We start from the raw sequence: 6,904 nt of genomic DNA, 5'->3' as shown, positions 1-6,904 counted from the left end.
TTCACTGTGTGAAATAAAATATTAGCACGTATAAAGATAAAATATGTAACTATATATAATATAAGAAAAAGGCACATGTTTTTCAATGTACTGTTGTGGTTCGGGTATCAAAGGCAACTGTGTTTTAAAGTATTATTCCATTATTTCTACCTCAGTGTTGGTAGAGTTGGACCTAAAGCTTTACAATTTGTAGATTTACAGCCTAGAGGCAAGAGGAAACAATGTGATAAACATTACCAATTTAAGGCCTAATATCAAGGAGAAACATATAGACTTCTCTTGTAACTATGAAAATATTGAGTGAAAGAAAGGCAGTAGTGTAAATTCCTGCCTGGTTGGATGGTAGACTGGCCAGGACATTAGGTAATCATGCATGTCAAAACTTTTTCACTTTCTTGGCTTTAGCTACTTTTGAAATACTAGGTATAAGAAACAATTATATTTTGATAAAATACATTCTAGTCTAAACGATTCTGTCTTAATTGTTCATCTCTCTATGATCCTTTTTAACTAAGATTAGTTTTGTTCCAGTAAGAAAATCTATGCTGTCAGGGTAAGATATTCTGGTTGGTCTGTTGCTACATGGAAGAAGAGTAAAGGGTCAGGTAGACATTTGTGCCAGTAAGACCTCATTTAGGAATTTTAAGCTGCAGAAGTTTAGAAGGAGCTCTTAAGCAAGGCTTGCTTTGAATCCATTAGCTCCACAAAGCTAACTCAGTTGATAAATAAGTACTTGAAAAGCTATCACCTTTGGACCTAGGTATAAAGGCTACAAAGTATGATCAAATTTTAAATGAAAAAGACTTAAAATAGTTATTGACAAAAAAATTGAAAATGTGAGCAATCGACCAAACAATATGTTTTTTCCAATATACACAGAATTTTAGAGAAGTAAGATCAATAACATTTTTAGGAACAATAAGGTTTCCTGGTTACAAAAAGTCAACTAAGGATATATGCCTTTATAAAGATTGCATCATTAACTACTTAACTTTACAAGATACTACATGCTTCAGCAGCACATTTACCCAAATTACAACAATATAGAGATTATCATGGCACTTGCACAAGGATGATATGAAAATTTGTGAAGTATTCCATATTTTTCATTCTTCAGATGTAAGAAATGAAAAACAGTTATTAAAAAATTGATTACAAAAATACAAGTCATTATGTCAAAAATGAACTTTACAACTTTGGTACGGGGAGGGGGCTAGTGAGGAGGATTGAGTGGGGGGGGCAGAGGGAGGATGGGAAGGGATGAGAAGGGGAAACAAAGGAGGAGGCTACAATGCTTGATAAGAAATTTACTCATCAGGCTGAGAACACTCAAAGAGATCTGCAGGAATCCCACGAACGGGAGGAAGCTAATCAAAGAGTAATACAAGAATTGAGAGACCAGGTAGAGAACACACAACGATCACTAAAGGCATTCATGGAATCCATTAACAAAGAGCTGAAGGAAGTCAGGGAGACCACAAAGGGAATGCTGAATGGAACCCAACAGAAGGAATGGGAGCCCAAAGAAACCATAACCAATCAACTAAGCGATTTGAGGACAAACACTGAACACCAAATTAAGGAAGTAAAGAAATTCATACAAGACCTAAAACAGAGCTTCAACAAAGAATTTGAAGCCATCAAAGCTGACCAAATAGAAGGAAAAGAGATAAAAAACAAAGTAGAGAGTCTTGACAGCAGGTTAGACCATGCAGAAGATCGAATCTCAGGGATTGAAGACAGCATAGATATTATAGAGAAAGAACATACAACCATCCAAGACAAGTCCAAGAAATATGATAGATCTATCCAACACCTGGAAGACACCATCAGAAGGCCTAATCTAAGGATAATGGGTGTAGAGGAGCACCTAGAAACAGAAGTTAATGGTCTAGGAAATTTGTTTAACAGGATCCTAGCAGAGAACTTCCCAAACATGCAAAAAGATAGGCCTGTCCAGATACAAGAAGCCTTTAGAACCCCAAATAGACCAGACCAATATAGAACATCCCACCGCCACATTATAATCCACACAGGATCAACTCAGAACAAGGAAAAGATCCTTAAAGCTGTCAGAGAGAAAAGGGTAATCACTTATAAAGGGAAACCAATTAGAATCACCTCAGATTTCTCAGCAGAGACAATCAAAGCAAGAAGAGCCTGGAATGATGTATGCCATGCCCTAAAAACAAACAACTATCAACCAAGAATACTGTACCCAGCTAAACTCTCCTTCATAACTGAAGGCCAAATAAAAAACTTCCATAGCAAAGAAAAATTGAAACAATACATCTCCACCAAACCAGCCCTACAAAAGATTCTTAAAGATGTCCTACACATATAAAACCAACAAGACCACAATAAAGGCCAAGAAACTGCACCCAAACTGAGAATCCAAGAACCATAGGAAGAACCCAGTTTTCGCAGCCCCCAAGAAGGTAGATAACATGGCAGGAACTCCCAAATACCTCTCAGTCCTATCTCTTAATGTTAACGGACTGAACTCTCCAATTAAGCGACATAGACTGTCTAGTTGGATTAAAAAACAAGACCCTTCTATCGGCTGCCTACAGGAGTCACACCTTGCCCGTAAAAACAAACACATTTTCAATGTTAAAGGCTGGAACAAAATCTACCAAGCAAACGGACAGCATAAACAGGCGGGAGTTGCAATCCTAATATCAGATAAAATAGACTTCAAATTAAAATTCGTGAAAAGAGATAAAGAAGGTCGCTACATACTAATTAAAGGATCTCTCCTTCAGGAGGATATTACAATTCTAAATATCTATTCACCAAATAATGGAGCACCCAAATTTATCAAAGAAACACTACTTTCCCTCAAATCCCATATAGATCCAAAGACATTAATTGTTGGGGATTTTAACACACCACTCTCCCCACTAGATAGATCAACTCGGCAAAAACTCAACAGAGAAACCGCAGATCTAAACAGCTGCATAGATCAACTAGACTTAACAGACATTTACCGAACATTTCACCCAGCAGCATCAGAATACACGTTTTTCTCAGCAGCACATGGAACGTTTTCTAAAATAGACCACATTTTAGGCCACAAAGCAAACTTGTCTAAATTCAGAAACATTGAAGTTATACCTTGCATTCTCTCTGACCACAAGGGAATAAAATTAGAACTCAACACCAAAAGCCACCAAAGAAAGTCCGGTATCACATGGAGGCTGAACAACACACTGCTGAATCATGAGTGGGTCATGGAAGAGATTAGAAAGGAAATTCAAATGTTCATGTTATTCAACAAAAATGAACACACAAAATACCAGCTCCTCTGGGACACAGCAAAGGCAGTACTCACAGGCAAGTTTATAGCTCTGAGCTCCTACATCAACAAATTGGAGAGATCTGAAACTAACAATTTAATGACACATCTAAACCTCCTTGAAAAAGAGCACCAAGATAAACCCCAATCCAGTAGACGGAAAGAAATAATCAAAATTAAATCAGAATTAAATGAATTAGAATCCAAAAAAACTATAGAAAGAATCAACAAAACAAAGAGTTGGTTCTTCGAAAAACTTAACAAAATTGACAGACCCTTAGCAAATCTTATCAGAAAAAGAAGAGAACACACCCAAACTAATAAACTCAGAGATGAGAATGGAAACATCACCACGGAAACAACCGAGATTCAGAACATTATAAGGGAATACTTCTCAAAACTCTATGCTAATAAGTTTGAGAACTTGACAGAAATGGACCTCTTCCTAGCAAATATTGATATGTCAAAACTAAACCAAGATGAGTTAAACTATCTTAACAGGCCCATATCAAGCATTGAAATAGAAACAGCAATAAGAGACCTCCCAGCTAAGAAAAGTCCAGGACCAGATGGTTTTACAGCGGAATTTTACAAGGCCTTCAAAGCACAGCTCACACCAATTCTCCTCCAACTCTTCAATGAAATTGAAAGAGAAAGCTCACTACCGAACACATTCTATGAAGCCATCATAAGCCTCATCCCAAAACCAGGCAGGGACTCATCAAAGAAAGAGAACTATAGACCCATTTCTTTGATGAACATTGATGCAAAACTTCTCAACAAAATTTTGGCCAACCGACTTCAACAATGCATCCAAAAAATCATGCACCACGATCAAACAGGATTCATTTCAGGGATGCAAAGCTGGTTCAATATACGCAAATCAATTAATATTATTCATCACATCAACAGGAGCAAGAATAAGAACCACATGGTTATCTCAATGGACGCAGAAAAAGCATTCGACAAGATCCAACACCCCTTTATGATGAAGGTTTTGGAAAAATTAGGAATCCATGGAACATTCCTCAATACAATAAAGGCTGTATATGACAAACCTACAGCCAGCATTATACTCAATGGTGAAAAACTAAAGCCATTTCCTCTTAACTCAGGAACAAGACAAGGATGCCCACTCTCTCCACTTCTCTTCAATCTAGTATTAGAATGCCTAGCTACAGCAATAAGACAAGATGCAGACATAAAAGGGATCCAAATATGGAAAGAAGAAATAAAACTCTCCCTCTTTGCAGATGACATGATCTTGTATTTAAAGAATCCCATAGACACCACTCCCAAATTACTCAATCTGATTCAAAACTTTGGCAAAATAGCAAGTTATAAAATTAACCCTCAAAAATCAATGTCTTTTCTGTATGCCAACAATGAGAAAAGTGTGGCTGAAATTAGGAAAGCAACTCCATTTGTAATAGCCCCACAAAAAATAAAATACCTAGGAATTAACTTAACTAAAGAAGTGAAGGACCTCTATGATGAAAACTTTAAAATCTTGAAAAAGGAAATCAACACAGAACTTAAAAAATGGCAAAACCTCCCATGCTCCTGGATTGGAAAGATTAACATCGTGAAAATGGCAATACTTCCCAAGGCTATCTACAAATTCAACGCAATACCTATCAAAATTCCACCCTCATTCTTCAAGGAAATAGAAGAGGCAATCCAAAAATTCATATGGAACAATAAAAGACCCCGAATAGCAAAAACGCTCCTCAACGGAAAGAACACTGCGGGAGGAATATCAATACCAAATTTCAAACTCTACTATAAAGCCATAGTAATCAAAACAGCTTGGTATTGGCATAAGAACAGACCTCAGGACCAATGGAATAGAATTGAAAACCCAGAAATGAACCTACAGACCTATAGCCATCTAATCTTCGATAAGGGAGCTAAAACAATAGAATGGAAGACAGACAGCCTCTTCAGTAAATGGTGCTGGCAAAACTGGTTAACTACATGTAGAAAACTAAAGCTAGATCCTTATATATCACCCTGCACCAGAATCAACTCCAAATGGATCAAAGACCTTGAACTCAAAGCAGACACTCTGAAAACATGACAGGATGGAATAGGAGAAACCCTGGGTCTCCTTGGCTCAGGCCGAAATTTTCTGAATAGAGACCCGGAAACACAACAAATCAAAGAAAGGTTGGACAAATGGGATTGTATAAGGTTGCAGAGCTTCTGCAGTGCAAATGACATAGCTAACAAGATCAATAGAAAGCCCACAGACTGGGAGAAGATCTTTACTACCCATACAAGAGACAAAGGTCTCATATCTAAAATATACTTGGAACTCAAAAAATTAAACCACCCAACAACAAATCCTCAAAGAAACAACTGCCCAATAAGTAAGTGGACGAAAGACTTAAAGAGAAACTTCTCTGAAGAAGAAAGAAGGATGGCCAATAGACACATGAAGAAATGTTCAACATCCCTAGCCATAAAAGAAATGCAAATCAAAACAACATTCAGATATCACCTCACTCCAGTTAGAACAGCAAAAATCAAGAACTCTAACAACAACAGATGCTGGAGGGGATGTGGACAGAAAGGAACCTTACTTCATTGTTGGTGGGAATGTAAACTTGTTCAACCACTTTGGAAAGCAGTATGGAGGTTCCTCAAAAGACTCCACATAGAGCTCCCCTATGACCCAGCAATCCCACTTTTGGGCATTTACCCTAATGTTTACAAAAAAGACCACACTAAAGCTACCAGCACAACTATGTTTATTGCAGCATTATTTACCATAGCTAAGATATGGAACCAACCCAGATGCCCCTCAATAGATGAATGGATCAAGAAAATGTGGTATATATACACAATGGAATTCTATGCCTCCATCAGAAAGAATGACATTGCCCCATTTGTTAGGAAATGGAAAGGCTTGGAAAAAAGTATATTACCTGAAGTAATCCAGGCCCAAAGAAACATAGGTCCCATGGTTTCCCTTATTTGCAATATCTAGCATAGGTATGAGTCAAGCGGAAAAAGTCAGAGAATGTGATGTTAGGAAAACGAACCCTCAAATATGTATTTTAATGTTTTTGTTTCTTTCATGCATGTGTTTCTAATGCATTTATAAGATTATTTCTTGGTTGCTTTGTATGTCCCTCCCCCACAGTGTAACCCCTGCTTTCACTATATTTGATGTCAGTATAACATGTGGAGGAGATGGGGACAAACAAGTCGTTTAAGGATTCAGGTGGACCTGTTGCAACAATGAGAAGTACAAAATGTCATGTCAAAACCAACTTTACAATGTCGGAGGAGGGGGAGGGGGGTATCATTGGGTGGGGGGAAGGGGGGAGGCTGGGAAGGGAGGTGAAGGGTAAACAAAGAGCAGACTGCAATGCTTGGTAAGAAATGTATGCATTATCCTGACCATGTAATTGTAACCCCTCTGTACAGTATGTTCTCAAATAAAATAAAATAAAATTTAAAAAAAAAAAGAAGAAATTTACTCATTATCTTGCTTATGTAATTGTAACCCCTCCGTACAGTATTTTCACAATAAAAATCTAAAAAAATACAAATGTAACAACACATATAATTCATTGAACTGAAAGTTAGTTAGACATC

The 6,904-nt window shown here is 37.3% G+C and overlaps 1 pseudogene; it reads left to right on the top strand.

Moving 5' to 3' along the window:
• The first annotated feature begins 1,007 nt into the window (after positions 1–1,007).
• LOC122127808 lies at positions 1,008–1,107 on the top strand (annotated as a pseudogene).
• Positions 1,108–6,904: the final 5,797 nt, after the last annotated feature.

The sequence above is a fragment of the Dipodomys spectabilis genome, unplaced genomic scaffold, assembly GCF_019054845.1.
Source record: "Dipodomys spectabilis isolate Male_0828 unplaced genomic scaffold, ASM1905484v1 ptg000312l, whole genome shotgun sequence".
Taxonomy (NCBI): Eukaryota; Metazoa; Chordata; class Mammalia; order Rodentia; family Heteromyidae; genus Dipodomys; species Dipodomys spectabilis.
This window is presented reverse-complemented; position numbering and strand designations above follow the sequence as displayed.